The sequence below is a fragment of the Penaeus japonicus genome, unplaced genomic scaffold, assembly GCF_977035675.1.
Source record: "Penaeus japonicus unplaced genomic scaffold, GWHDUDI00000001_assembly GWHDUDI00000005, whole genome shotgun sequence".
NCBI lineage: Eukaryota > Metazoa > Arthropoda > Malacostraca > Decapoda > Penaeidae > Penaeus > Penaeus japonicus.
This window is the reverse complement of record NW_028234407.1, coordinates 21,887,910-21,902,909: the sequence shown is the minus strand read 5'-3', so window position 1 is coordinate 21,902,909 and position 15,000 is coordinate 21,887,910. Positions and strand designations below refer to the sequence as shown.

Genomic DNA, 15,000 nt, shown 5'->3' with positions numbered 1-15,000 from the left:
GCCCAAGCGGTTTAGGTACCAACTAGTAATTACTTCTCCGAATTGTTGCCAGATATATGTATACCACTGCCTACTATATATATATGTATGTATATGTATTTGTGTGTATATGTGTATATGTATATATATGTATATGTATATGTGTATATATGTATATGTGTATATATGTATGTATATGTATATGTATATGTACTTAAATAAATTATAATGCATGGGCACATTATAATTCACGTGCATGTGTGTGCACGCGTGGACGCTGATGTGTATGGGTGCTGTATGCATGCATACGGGCGTAGACAAACGCTTGGAATATGTGCATAATTGCTTATTCGTATAAAAAGGCGTCTACGCTGTACATTCTGCATATCATATATAGTAACGAATATAAGTGCGGGCACAGGAGCGCGCATAAACATGCAAGTAGGCCCTGCACGTATATAAACAAATGCCCATTCTCACATGAGTAGACCGGAAGGTCGTGAGATAGATCGGTGGTTACAAAGATCTCCTAATAACATGCGAGACTAACTCAAAAGTGTTATTGGAGTTTAATGGTACCTCCGGATTAAAACTACTCCCCCCACCGTGGACAAGGCCGACTGGTGGGGGTACCAGGCCACACACCTCTTAAATATGATTTCCCAGTCAAGACAATGGCCCTCATTCCCCGGAAGCGAAGGAGCCCCTGGTCACGGCGGCGATCAGGAACGCTCCGGAGCAGGGGGCGCTAAGAATCTCCGGGTAGACCCAGGCCGCCTAAAGATGATGAACTTATGCACATACAATGTAAGGACCCTGAGAACAGAATCTGATCTTCTGACACTGCTTGAGGAACTTTCATTTATTAAATGGGATATTGTAGGACTTTCTGAAGTTAGGAGACTAGGCGAAGAGCAGAAATTACTAAATGATGGGCACTTATTATACTGGCGAGGTAAACCCTTGGATAGCAAACAAGAATCAGGAGTAGGTTTCTTAGTTCACAAGCGACTTGAAAAGAATGTTAGGGAATTCTATAGTGTGAGCAAAAGAGTAGTTACTGTAATACTGAAACTAAACAACAGATATAGCCTAAAAATTATCCAAGTGTACGCACCTACCAGCAGTCATAGTGATGAGGAGATAGAGAGCTTCTATGAAGATGTGCAAGCAGCTACCGATAGAGCAAAAACCCATTTTACCGTGATTATGGGGGATTTTAATGCCAAGATAGGAATAAGGGAAGATGGAGAAATATCGATTGGGAAACATGGAATAGGCACCAGAAATGAGAGAGGGCAAAGATTGATAGAATTCGCCGAAGCTCGATCCCTTAAAATTATGAATACATTCTTCGAAAAGAGACCCGGGAGGAAATGGACATGGAAATCACCATCCGGCATTAAAAACGAAATTGACTTCATAATCACCAATAGGCGTGACATCGTACAAGACGTAACCGTTATCAATAAAGTAAATGTCGGTAGCGACCATAGACTGGTCAGGAGTAGAGTTAAGTTACAGCTAAGAAGGGAACGAAACAAGCTCATACAAAAGCCTCTCGCTAATCTAACCAACATCAAGATTAGGGTGATGGAATTCAGTATCAACATCCGAAACAAATACTCAGCTCTCGAAGAAGATCTAGACATAGACCAAATGAACGACCAATTCAGTGAGATATTAATGGAAGCTGCACTTGAAATAGGGGGTAAAGACGAAAAAGAAAGGTTCAGTAAGCTTTCGGTAGAGACGAAAGAGCTTATGAAACAGCGTAGGGAAATGAAAATAACATCAATCAGAGACAAGATAGAATCTACAGAGCTGAAAGAGGATGTACGCAAATTTAACATACGAAAAATAAACGAAGCTCTGCTTGCCGGCACCAGCCTTAAGGCAACAAAGAGGAGGCTCGGAATAGGGAAAAACCAAATGTATGCAGTAAAGAAACCCAAAGGAAAGGCGACATACAATAAAAATGAAATTATCAAAGTAATAGAAGACTTCTATTGCAATCTATACCACTCAAACGACCAACCACATACGGAGACAAACACAACAATTGGAGATGTTCCAAACATCACGGTAGATGAAGTAAATAGGGCACTAAAAAGCATGAAAAAAGGAAAAACACCAGGAGAAGACGGCATCGGTGTAGATCTTATTCAAGACGTAGGAGAGATTGCGGCAGTAAAGCTGGCCAGTCTTTATAACAGATGTCTAGACGTCGGTAAAATTCCGAAGGCCTGGAAAAACGCAATAATAATTTTAATACACAAAAAGGGAGACACAAAAGACTTAAAGAATTGCCGACCTATAAGCCTCCTTTCAGTAATCTATAAACTGTTCACAAAAATCATCACAGCCCGTACCACTGATACATTAGATTCAAAACAACCCAGGGAACAGGCAGGGTTCCGCAGTGGATTCTCAACTACAGACCATATCCACACACTAGCTCAAATAAGGGAGAAAACGAACGAATATAGGAAGCCCCTGTGTATGGCATTCGTAGATTATGAAAAGGCATTCGACTCGGTACAGATATCTGCAGTACTGGATGCAATTCGTAAACAAGGAGTAGAGAAAATATACTGCAGATTATTAGAGGATATATATAGAGATGGTACAGCGACCGTCAAAATGCACGCAGAAACTAATAAAATACCAATAAAAAAGGGTATTAGGCAGGGCGACACCATCTCACCGAAGCTATTTACAGCCTGCTTAGAGGAAGTATTCAAGAAGTTAGACTGGAAAGAGAGAGGGATTAAAATAGGGAATGAGCACTTAAGCAATCTAAGATTTGCAGGTGACATTGTTCTTTTCGGTGAGTCAGCAGATGAACTACAACAATTAATAAGCGATTTAAATAAGGAAAGTCTGAAGATTGGCCTTAAAATGAACATGAAAAAGACTAAAGTCATGTTCAACAGTCAAACCCCAGTTAAGCAAATACAAATACAAGGCGAGGTACTAGAAGCAGTGAACGAGTAAGTATACCTAGGGCAACTCATTCAGTCGAGTACATCCTGTGAAGCCGAGATAAAACGGCGAATCAGGCTAGGTTGGAGTGCCTTCGGTAAACATAGTAATATATTACGAAGTAGTCTGCCACTATGTCTAAAGAGAAAGATTTTTGACCAATGCGTCCTCCCCATCATGACATATGGATCAGAGACATGGACTACGACCAAGGCACTCGAGAGGAAATTAGTAAGCGCCCAAAGAGGAATGGAAAGGCTTATGCTAGGAGTTAGCTTAAGAGACAAGAAAAGGGCCACATGGATCAGGCAGCAAACAAAAGTAGAGGATATACTCAAGACCATCAAAAAGAAAAAGTGGCAGTGGGCTGGACACATATATCGGAGACAGGACAACAGGTGGACAAAGAAAACAACAGAATGGGTAATACACGACACAAAAAGACCCAGGGCAAGACCAATGACTAGATGGCGGGATGAAATAGCAAAATTCGCAGGAGTAAACTGGAATCAGAGGACACAAGACCGGAATGACTGGAAAAGATTGAGAGAGGCCTAGGTCCTACAGTGGATTGATACAGGCTGATGATGATGATGATATATATATGTATATATACACATATATATGTATATATAAATATATATATATATGTGTGTATCTATATATACATATAATATACATATATATATATATATATATATATATATATATATATATATATATATATATATATATATGTGTGTGTGTATCTATATATACATATAATATATATATATATATATATATATATATATATATATATATATATATATATATATATATATATATACATATACACACAAACACACAAAAAATATATATAAATATATAAATATAAATATAACTAAATATATATATATATATATATATATATATATATATATATATATATATATATATATCTAGAGAGAGAGAGAGGTGTATATACATGTTTATATATGTATATAATGTATGTATGTATATATATATGTGTATGTATATGTATATCTATATATATATGAATATATAAATATATATATATATATATATATATATATATGTAAATATATAAATATATATATGCATATATATAGCCCGCTCTGGATCTGACCAATCTCTCTGTCCCGTTGAGGTGACCTTCCAGCGGCGGGTTCTCTGAGGAGGGATGACTAAGCGTTCCTAGGTGCTGATCTAGTAGGTGGGGTCTCACCCCCCCTGGTCCTCCCTCCAAGGGGGCCAACACCTGCCCACGTGTTTGCCGTGCGTGGTGTTCCTGTGCGATGCCGTGTATGAGTACGCCCTGCGGCTAGCAACACGCCTCTTTGGTCCCCTATTCCAGCAAGACGGGTGGCCTGATCTCGACTCGGTTAGGTCAATCGACTGGTCTCTCTTTCGAGCTAAACTAGGGTCATGCAGCCCCTGTCTTGCAGGCAATCGCATGGTCTTGAGAGTGCCATTAACGCGAGGCGGGGGTTGCGTATATCCTCCCACCACCCCTGTGGCTTCTGAGCACGGACTCAATACAGAGCTTCCCCTTGTTGGACTCCGTGGTGGGCGGGGGCGTGGGAGGATGAATTGAGCCGCTTCTCATATGGCATCTATACCAAATAATCCCATGACTGACACCCCTGTCGACGAACCTTGCATGAAGATGACAAAGGCTGTCACCTTGGACCTCTTTGAAGGCTTTGATGACAAAAGGGAAAAGATGGGCAGGGCTCTGGCGTCGGTCCAGAAAAAACCCACCCAAGTACCTCGGGCTGGACCCTCCAAACCAACCCCAAGCTCTGACAAATCTCTGGCGCCGGTCCAGACGAGAAGTCAAACAAAAAATGGAAGCCAGACAGGACACTCCAACCCTACTGGCCCCACTCTCAAAACTACGGCGTCGGTTCGGAGAACAGGCAAACGACCTCGGACGGCTTCGGACTCGGAGGGCGAGTCTGCAGCCCCAAGTCGGTTCCCCCAGTTTAGGGTTTCCCCTAAACCAGAAGGATTCGACAATGCCTACCAGATGGTACGGGCTCTGGAAACCCAGAGACAGTGCCGTCTGACGATTAGAATTGCCAGAGACAATGGCATGATAATCGTTCCAAAGGACCAAGCCACCCTCACCTTCCTCCAGGAGACTGACAAGCTCCTGGATGGACGGAAGGTGAGCCTGTCGGCTCTGACTCCCGAAGAGAGGAAGTCCAAGATGGTGCTTCTAGGCTTCCCTCTGGTGTATGACCTCGAGGTCATCACTGCACATTCCAAGGTGGTGGGAGCTTCTCAACTCTCGAAAGGGAAGCACCCAAACAGGCAACTCCTGGTCATTTTATAGGGAGCTCCAGTTGCGTCCTTGGACCTTGGCAATTGGGGCTCTTACATACTCAGGACATACGTCCCAGATCCACTCCGATGCTTCACGTGCCAGAAGTAAGGACACCACAAGGCCACCTGCTCTGCAAAGCCGAAATGTGGTGTCTGTAGTCAGGCACACAGAACAGAGGTATGCCTCAAGGAACACAAAGATGGCAAGCGAGACATCACTGCCAAGTGCCCAAACTGTCATAAAAAACACCACGCCTGGAGCCTCGGATGTTCTGTTAGAAAGGAAGAGGCTCTTCAGCGGCAAGAGATCGTTGCAAAACGACCAGACTTTGTTCCCGCCCCTCTCGGCACTTATGTCTGGGGGCAGAACAAAGGGGTAAGGGCTCCCCCCCTCCTAAGAGGAAGGAAACACCGCCCAAAGTGATCCCAGCACCAGACGCCTCCAACACATAAGAGTTTCCAGCGCTGGTGGATGTTCCAAGACGGAAACTGACCCGGAAGGGGTCTGGGAACACCTCAAAGGCTACCCCAAGAGTGGAGAGACCGACTCTGTTCACAGAGAAGGACTCGACGCTCCTGCTGAAGACAGTCGTCACAGCAGTTGCGACGGCATTGGGGAGGACCAGTGAGGAGACGGAGAAGGCAGTCGAGGTAGCCATGACGGCAATGACTCAGACCGTCGCTGCCCTGAAGGAAAAGGACATGAGGTCCAAGGCCACAACTCCCACTCCAACTCAGGACGAGACTCCTTCCCCTACAAACCCCCAGGGCAAGACCTGTCTCCGCGACAAACCTGTGGCCAAGACCACACTGGCAGAGCCTGCGCCCAAACCCTAAAGGAAGGCCATGGCGACCAGGAATACTCCACCTCCCAGGAGACCCAGCCCTACCAGTAGCTCGACCTGTCCTGACGACAGTAACGAGTCAAGTGAGGAAATCCCGCTCAGTGAGGAACTCACCAAGGAGTTGTCAGACTCCGAAATGTCTGACGATACCCACACTGGGGCGTTGGACACAGAGACCGAATACCTCAACGTCAATGACTTAGTGAACGCAGACAAGCACTATGGCCACTAACCTAAGCATACTGCAGGAGAACATCAACAGCTTCTCCCATAGGGCCGCCCTTCTCCACACGATCGTGCGATCTCGGAACATTGATGCTGTCATGCTCCAAGAGACTCTAACAGGGAATCTGTACACTTCTCGGGATATCATCCCTTTGTGCTACCGAGTACGCAAGGTACCAGAGGCCTGATTACCCTTGTGAAGTCGACTATCCCCTGCTCCCTGATTGCCGATCCTGGGCAGTGTGGAGAAGGTGTCGAATCCCTTGCTGTTGAGATCCATTTGGCCAGGGGTCCTCTCAAGCTGTACAATGTATACAGTAGGCCAAACTGTAGGGGCTTGGATATCAGTGAAGCCTGTGCTGCTGCAGCACAAGAGCCAATTCTCTTAGGGGGGGGATTTTAATGTCCACCACCCCATCCTGGCTTCCACTCAGAGACTTGATGTGGCAGGCTGCCATATAGCCGAGGTGCTAGAGTTATGCCCAGAGATTGCTCTTCTCGACAGCCAGGAGCCTACGCACGTTGGCGGGGGGGGTCCTTAGCCTGGCTCTTTGTCACGGCGGCCCTGGTCGAGAGAAATTGTGGACAACACTGCCACGAGCGATCATTATGGGATAGTCACCACCATCTTGGATGCTGGCCTGGCACCCATGCCCAAGCACAATCCTCGATGGAGGGTGGAAAGAGCCAACTGGAAAGCCTTTCAGGAGGCTCTGGCCAAGAGCCTCAGAACCAGTGACTCCTCACTTAATGATAATGTGGATATACTTGAGGCCAGACTAGTAAATGCCATAGACGAGGCAGCCTCAGAAACCATCTCAGAAACCAATGATGAGATTAAGGAGGTCAACCACAGAATCAATATGTGCAGAAGACACTTTCGCAGACAGAGAACTCCCGAGAACCACGCTCTTCTGAGAGAGGTTCTCAGGGATGCTCAGGAAACTGCTAAGGGGTTAAAGCAGGAAAAGTGGCTGGAGTGGTGTGAGTCCTTTGGCCATCAAACCTCCCTTTCAGAACTGTGAAACCATATCAGATGAGCCACAAATCGCTCAGCCCCCAAAAAGACCCACCATGACCCGCGGTCGGAGGCGGAGAGACTGGCACTCGAGTTCTCTGCTAGAACAAGTAGCGTCGGTCTACCAGCATAGCTGAGGGTATGCCAAGAAGAACTGCTCCCAGGCAGGCATGCCCTCATCAGAGAAAAGGCGGTCGAGCCTGATGATACAGATGTCATGCTTTCTCTGAGGGAATTATGGCAGACATACAAGACCAGTTCCTGGTCAGCCCCGGTTGCGATGGGATCTTCCACCCCATCATTTCCCACCTAGGACATGAAGGCGAGCTTGCACTTTTGCATCTCATCAACAAGTCCTGGGAAACTTCCTCGCTGCTACAATGCTGGAAGAGGGCTGATATAATTCCTGTCCCCAAACCAAAGGAGCCGGGACGGTACCGCCCCATCTCCCTGCTCAGCAGAGAAAATGGTACTGAATCGGCTCCAATGGAAGCTGGGACCTCCACATGAACACCTACACGGGTTCACAAGGGGCAAGAGCACTACCGACAGCATGGCCACCTTACTGAGCACTGTCAGCAACAGCAGTGCTGTCATTGTCTTCCTTGACCTGGAGAAGGCTTTTGAAATGGCAAACCCGCTCGCCATTCAGGAGATCCTGATCCGCAAGGGAATCAAAGGCAGACTGCATGCCTGGATTGGCGATTATTTTCGGAACAGAACTGCCAGAGTGAAGTTCCAAGGTCACCTTTCCAAGCATTTGCCTCTGGAGAATGGCACCCCTCAAGGAGGGGTCCTTAGCCCGGCTCTGTTCAATATCCTCATGTTAAACATTCTCGACATTCCACTCCCAGCGGGGTGCACGATCATTTCATACGCAGATGATCTAACAATTATCTCCACTGGGAGAAGAAATGTGAACCCAGTCAGAAAGGCCCAGCGTTGTCTGGACCTAATATCTGTGGAATGCTGCAGAGTCGGGCTTAAGATCTCAGCAGCCAAATCGAAGGCAATGGCGCTGAAACATGATGTCTGTGATCAAAGACTGCGAGTCCAAGGTCTAGAGCTTGAGTGGGTACACGTCTACCAATACTTGGGGGTATGGATCGATAAGAACCTCACCTTCCGCTCCGAGATCAAACATCTCTTAGACTGGACCAAGGCAAGGCTCTCTGTCATGAGAGCTCTGTCTGGGCGGCGCTTAGGGGCTGGGCACCGCGTACTAAGATCTTTCTACGTGCACGCTGTCCATCCCATTGTGGACTACGCCTCCGTCGCCCTGATCACAGTCAAGCCTGGACTCAGGAAAAGGCTCGACATCATACAAAACGAAGCCGCCAGGATTATTCTGGGTGCCCCTGGGTGGGATAAGGTTACTAACCTCCTCTTGGAGGCCAAACTCTTTCCCCTGGACACCCGGATTGATCAAATGGCGGCCCAGTTCCTTGCCAATGTCCTACAGTCCCCACTGGACTCGCAATAAGACAGAGAGTGTAGCGTCGGCTTGCACAGAACCAAGATCTCTTTGCTAACAACACCTGGCTGTCTCACACAACCAGAGTGCTGAAACGCTTTGAGCTCAAAGAGACACTACTGATTAAGGGCATGGACCTTCCCCACCCTGACTATGTCACATCCCCGCCGTGTTCATGATCCTAGTTAGAGTTCTCTGTCATGAGTCTATCAAGAAGAAAAACACATTACTCACCGCTTCTATTGAAGGCTGAGGCGTAGAGGAACATTACAGCAATCACGCCGCTGAATAATAAAACCTACTTCACGGATGGTTCTGTAGACCCCATCACCCGCACTGCAGGTGCCAGTTTTGCAGCAAGGGGCATAGAGAAAGCTATGCGGGTATCTGACAATGCCTCCTCGCTCCAGGCAGAGGCAGTAGCTATTATGGGAGCCCTAGCCCATGCAGCCCAGACGGACGGGCATGTTGTCATACACACAGACTTTAGGGCCGCCATTGACAGCCTGCAACAAAGCACCCCCCTTGATAACGTTTACCTGGTAACCTCGATTCTCACCATTGCTCAGAGAATCCTGGATCAAGGAAGACGCATCATCATCAACTGGATCCCAAACCATGTTGGTATTGAAGGGAATGACGTAGCTGACAGGTTAGCGGAGGAAGGCAAGAAGAAACCCTTGAGTGATCTTGTGGTGCATCCTAGCCGGGAACTGCTAAGGCGTAAAACGATGGTTGCAGGGCAGGTCGGTGCCCTGCAGCCACACAGAGAGGAAGCGAGAACCTCCCTCTCGGCCAGCTGGTACTCAGACGCCACAGGCTATGAGTCGCTGATACTCTCTCCCAGAATATCAAGGTGTGCTGAAGTCAGTCTGCACAGACTACCCTTGTGCGTGGCAAATCATCCCCACTATTGGGCAAGATGAGCGACGCTGTGAGTATTGTGGCGCGCCGGACGCCAAATTAGAGCACTACTTGATGGAATGCGAGCACACTCGCTTCCTCAGGCAGGGCCCAGAGACGACAGCCGCCGGGCTGGTTAGACGGTTATGCCTGTCACTTGCCCCCTGGCAACTGGAGCGCCTACTGGCAATCTGACCGCCACGGTAGAAATTCAGTTATGATGATCAGATGAGTCAGCATTTATAGCCAATAGAGACCGGGCTACCCCATCCACACAACCCGTGTGAAGTGACGTCTTCGCAAAATCTCTCTGAACTGAGCTGAATTGAATTCAGCGAGGATGATCAGATAAGATTAGATAAGATGAGTCAGCACTCATAGCTGGCAGAGCCCGGGCCGCCTTGTGCATATAGCCCGGGTGAAGCGACGTCTTCGCAAATCTGTTTGAACTGAACTGAACTGAACAAGTCCAAAGAGTCTTTATACTCAAGTTAGATAATATGATGGGTCTAAACTATTGGGAAGGACAAAAAAAAAAAAAAAAAAAAAACTAAGACTGTACTCACTACAAAGGCAGAGAGAGATACTTCATTATATATGTGTGGAAAATTATTGAAAACTTAACACCAAACCCAAGACCTATTGAAGGAGGGGGAATTCAGGTAAGACATTCCCCCAGGCAGGGAAGGACATGCTATCACACAGGGATAAGTGCACAAACATGCCTGTTGAGAAAAATGCAAAAACAGAGTTTCCTAGTAAACGGGCCTAAATTGTAATAGTATACCGAAGGATATAAGAAAACTAAATCAGTGCAGTGCAGCAGTGTTTAAAAGAAAACTAGATAAATGGCTACATTCAGTACCAGATGAACCAACAACATGTGGGAGTGAAAGAACAAAGGCTGAATCAAATTCCACCTCTCAATAAATTCAGTTGCTTGCCCCTCTCGGCACTTATGTCTGGGGGCAGAACAAAGGGGTAAGGGCTCCCCCCCTCCTAAGAGGAAGGAAACACCGCCCAAAGTGATCCCAGCACCAGACGCCTCCAACACATAAGAGTTTCCAGCGCTGGTGGATGTTCCAAGACGGAAACTGACCCGGAAGGGGTCTGGGAACACCTCAAAGGCTACCCCAAGAGTGGAGAGACCGACTCTGTTCACAGAGAAGGACTCGACGCTCCTGCTGAAGACAGTCGTCACAGCAGTTGCGACGGCATTGGGGAGGACCAGTGAGGAGACGGAGAAGGCAGTCGAGGTAGCCATGACGGCAATGACTCAGACCGTCGCTGCCCTGAAGGAAAAGGACATGAGGTCCAAGGCCACAACTCCCACTCCAACTCAGGACGAGACTCCTTCCCCTACAAACCCCCAGGGCAAGACCTGTCTCCGCGACAAACCTGTGGCCAAGACCACACTGGCAGAGCCTGCGCCCAAACCCTAAAGGAAGGCCATGGCGACCAGGAATACTCCACCTCCCAGGAGACCCAGCCCTACCAGTAGCTCGACCTGTCCTGACGACAGTAACGAGTCAAGTGAGGAAATCCCGCTCAGTGAGGAACTCACCAAGGAGTTGTCAGACTCCGAAATGTCTGACGATACCCACACTGGGGCGTTGGACACAGAGACCGAATACCTCAACGTCAATGACTTAGTGAACGCAGACAAGCACTATGGCCACTAACCTAAGCATACTGCAGGAGAACATCAACAGCTTCTCCCATAGGGCCGCCCTTCTCCACACGATCGTGCGATCTCGGAACATTGATGCTGTCATGCTCCAAGAGACTCTAACAGGGGAATCTGTACACTTCTCGGGATATCATCCCTTTGTGCTACCGAGTACGCAAGGTACCAGAGGCCTGATTACCCTTGTGAAGTCGACTATCCCCTGCTCCCTGATTGCCGATCCTGGGCAGTGTGGAGAAGGTGTCGAATCCCTTGCTGTTGAGATCCATTTGGCCAGGGGTCCTCTCAAGCTGTACAATGTATACAGTAGGCCAAACTGTAGGGGCTTGGATATCAGTGAAGCCTGTGCTGCTGCAGCACAAGAGCCAATTCTCTTAGGGGGGGGATTTTAATGTCCACCACCCCATCCTGGCTTCCACTCAGAGACTTGATGTGGCAGGCTGCCATATAGCCGAGGTGCTAGAGTTATGCCCAGAGATTGCTCTTCTCGACAGCCAGGAGCCTACGCACGTTGGCGGGGGGGGTCCTTAGCCTGGCTCTTTGTCACGGCGGCCCTGGTCGAGAGAAATTGTGGACAACACTGCCACGAGCGATCATTATGGGATAGTCACCACCATCTTGGATGCTGGCCTGGCACCCATGCCCAAGCACAATCCTCGATGGAGGGTGGAAAGAGCCAACTGGAAAGCCTTTCAGGAGGCTCTGGCCAAGAGCCTCAGAACCAGTGACTCCTCACTTAATGATAATGTGGATATACTTGAGGCCAGACTAGTAAATGCCATAGACGAGGCAGCCTCAGAAACCATCTCAGAAACCAATGATGAGATTAAGGAGGTCAACCACAGAATCAATATGTGCAGAAGACACTTTCGCAGACAGAGAACTCCCGAGAACCACGCTCTTCTGAGAGAGGTTCTCAGGGATGCTCAGGAAACTGCTAAGGGGTTAAAGCAGGAAAAGTGGCTGGAGTGGTGTGAGTCCTTTGGCCATCAAACCTCCCTTTCAGAACTGTGAAACCATATCAGATGAGCCACAAATCGCTCAGCCCCCAAAAAGACCCACCATGACCCGCGGTCGGAGGCGGAGAGACTGGCACTCGAGTTCTCTGCTAGAACAAGTAGCGTCGGTCTACCAGCATAGCTGAGGGTATGCCAAGAAGAACTGCTCCCAGGCAGGCATGCCCTCATCAGAGAAAAGGCGGTCGAGCCTGATGATACAGATGTCATGCTTTCTCTGAGGGAATTATGGCAGACATACAAGACCAGTTCCTGGTCAGCCCCGGGTTGCGATGGGATCTTCCACCCCATCATTTCCCACCTAGGACATGAAGGCGAGCTTGCACTTTTGCATCTCATCAACAAGTCCTGGGAAACTTCCTCGCTGCTACAATGCTGGAAGAGGGCTGATATAATTCCTGTCCCCAAACCAAAGGAGCCGGGACGGTACCGCCCCATCTCCCTGCTCAGCAGAGAAAATGGTACTGAATCGGCTCCAATGGAAGCTGGGACCTCCACATGAACACCTACACGGGTTCACAAGGGGCAAGAGCACTACCGACAGCATGGCCACCTTACTGAGCACTGTCAGCAACAGCAGTGCTGTCATTGTCTTCCTTGACCTGGAGAAGGCTTTTGAAATGGCAAACCCGCTCGCCATTCAGGAGATCCTGATCCGCAAGGGAATCAAAGGCAGACTGCATGCCTGGATTGGCGATTATTTTCGGAACAGAACTGCCAGAGTGAAGTTCCAAGGTCACCTTTCCAAGCATTTGCCTCTGGAGAATGGCACCCCTCAAGGAGGGGTCCTTAGCCCGGCTCTGTTCAATATCCTCATGTTAAACATTCTCGACATTCCACTCCCAGCGGGGTGCACGATCATTTCATACGCAGATGATCTAACAATTATCTCCACTGGGAGAAGAAATGTGAACCCAGTCAGAAAGGCCCAGCGTTGTCTGGACCTAATATCTGTGGAATGCTGCAGAGTCGGGCTTAAGATCTCAGCAGCCAAATCGAAGGCAATGGCGCTGAAACATGATGTCTGTGATCAAAGACTGCGAGTCCAAGGTCTAGAGCTTGAGTGGGTACACGTCTACCAATACTTGGGGGTATGGATCGATAAGAACCTCACCTTCCGCTCCGAGATCAAACATCTCTTAGACTGGACCAAGGCAAGGCTCTCTGTCATGAGAGCTCTGTCTGGGCGGCGCTTAGGGGCTGGGCACCGCGTACTAAGATCTTTCTACGTGCACGCTGTCCATCCCATTGTGGACTACGCCTCCGTCGCCCTGATCACAGTCAAGCCTGGACTCAGGAAAAGGCTCGACATCATACAAAACGAAGCCGCCAGGATTATTCTGGGTGCCCCTGGGTGGGATAAGGTTACTAACCTCCTCTTGGAGGCCAAACTCTTTCCCCTGGACACCCGGATTGATCAAATGGCGGCCCAGTTCCTTGCCAATGTCCTACAGTCCCCACTGGACTCGCAATAAGACAGAGAGTGTAGCGTCGGCTTGCACAGAACCAAGATCTCTTTGCTAACAACACCTGGCTGTCTCACACAACCAGAGTGCTGAAACGCTTTGAGCTCAAAGAGACACTACTGATTAAGGGCATGGACCTTCCCCACCCTGACTATGTCACATCCCCGCCGTGTTCATGATCCTAGTTAGAGTTCTCTGTCATGAGTCTATCAAGAAGAAAAACACATTACTCACCGCTTCTATTGAAGGCTGAGGCGTAGAGGAACATTACAGCAATCACGCCGCTGAATAATAAAACCTACTTCACGGATGGTTCTGTAGACCCCATCACCCGCACTGCAGGTGCCAGTTTTGCAGCAAGGGGCATAGAGAAAGCTATGCGGGTATCTGACAATGCCTCCTCGCTCCAGGCAGAGGCAGTAGCTATTATGGGAGCCCTAGCCCATGCAGCCCAGACGGACGGGCATGTTGTCATACACACAGACTTTAGGGCCGCCATTGACAGCCTGCAACAAAGCACCCCCCTTGATAACGTTTACCTGGTAACCTCGATTCTCACCATTGCTCAGAGAATCCTGGATCAAGGAAGACGCATCATCATCAACTGGATCCCAAACCATGTTGGTATTGAAGGGAATGACGTAGCTGACAGGTTAGCGGAGGAAGGCAAGAAGAAACCCTTGAGTGATCTTGTGGTGCATCCTAGCCGGGAACTGCTAAGGCGTAAAACGATGGTTGCAGGGCAGGTCGGTGCCCTGCAGCCACACAGAGAGGAAGCGAGAACCTCCCTCTCGGCCAGCTGGTACTCAGACGCCACAGGCTATGAGTCGCTGATACTCTCTCCCAGAATATCAAGGTGTGCTGAAGTCAGTCTGCACAGACTACCCTTGTGCGTGGCAAATCATCCCCACTATTGGGCAAGATGAGCGACGCTGTGAGTATTGTGGCGCGCCGGACGCCAAATTAGAGCACTACTTGATGGAATGCGAGCACACTCGCTTCCTCAGGCAGGGCCCAGAGACGACAGCCGCCGGGCTGGTTAGACGGTTATGCCTGTCACTTGCCCCCTGG

At 48.5% G+C, this 15,000-nt stretch overlaps 1 protein-coding gene across 5 annotated transcripts in view; it reads right to left on the bottom strand.

The window, feature by feature from the left end:
- LOC122244166 (uncharacterized) overlaps positions 1 to 15,000 on the bottom strand; it is a 42,871-nt gene that overhangs the window by 15,193 nt on the left and 12,678 nt on the right. The window lies entirely within an intron of this gene.